The 997-nt window shown below is 37.5% G+C and overlaps 1 non-coding gene across 1 annotated transcript; it reads left to right on the plus strand.

The window, feature by feature from the left end:
• The first annotated feature begins 559 nt into the window (after positions 1-559).
• LOC122312123 lies at positions 560-667 on the plus strand. The gene has a single exon (XR_006243036.1). It is a non-coding gene; the product is annotated as a small nucleolar RNA R71 (small nucleolar RNA).
• Positions 668-997: the final 330 nt, after the last annotated feature.

The raw sequence follows: 997 nt of genomic DNA on the forward strand, positions 1-997 counted from the left end.
TTTATTGTCTGAATTTATTTTCTTTATCACAAAAGTCAGTCCCTATGGATTCGATCCTGTAAGATACTACAACACATGTATACTTGCAGGTAAAAATGCACTAAATTTTTGGTTCATTAATTTGAGTTAAAGTTTAGGCGCAACACCTCTCATCTCAACAAATGTGGGACATTCTTGGGCAAGATGATCTACCCCACCACACACAAAACATGATCCAAAAGACTCTACATGATTAGCCACGTGTGTTGGCTTTAAGTCCTTAGTCTTTAAAACCTCTAACTCCCTAATGAGCATCTCAACCTTAGCCTTTAGGTTACCCTTTTCCCTGAGATGGTAAATTCCACTACCATTTAGGTTTCCTATAGGTCGTGACCTATTTGTGCTCCCAGTAGCATTAGGCCCAGTCCAAGTGCGAGCTTTTTCAGCAAACTCATTGGGATATTCTATAGCCTCATCAAGATCTTTATGTAAAAACTCACCATTACACATCATCTCCACAAATTGACGCTCTTTAGGTGTAAATCCCTTATAAAAATAGCTCACTAAGCGTCAATTCTCATACCCATGGTGAGGACACATACTCAATAGCTCCTTAAATCTCTCACAAGACTGATACAAAGTCTCACTGTCCTTTTGTATAAAGGTGGAGATTTTCTTTTTCAAAGCATTGATCTTATATTGGGGAAAGTATTTATTAAAGAAGACCTGAGTCATCTTATTCCATGGCCCAATAGATTGTGGTCTCAATGAGTATAGCCAACTCTTAGCTCTACCTTCAAAGAGAAAGGAAAGAACTTAAGTCTTACAATGTAATCAGTTGCATTTTGACTATGAAAAGAACTTTCTCATACTCCCTAATGTACACATATGGATTTTTATTTTTCAAGCCATGAAAAGTAGGGAGTAACCATATCATCACTGTTTTAAAATCCAATTGACGAGTATTAGCTGGAAACATGATGCATGATGGTGTGGCTGTGCATGTAGGGTGAAGGTA

The sequence above is a fragment of the Carya illinoinensis genome, chromosome 5 (genome assembly GCF_018687715.1).
Source record: "Carya illinoinensis cultivar Pawnee chromosome 5, C.illinoinensisPawnee_v1, whole genome shotgun sequence".
Classification (NCBI taxonomy): Eukaryota; Viridiplantae; Streptophyta; class Magnoliopsida; order Fagales; family Juglandaceae; genus Carya; species Carya illinoinensis.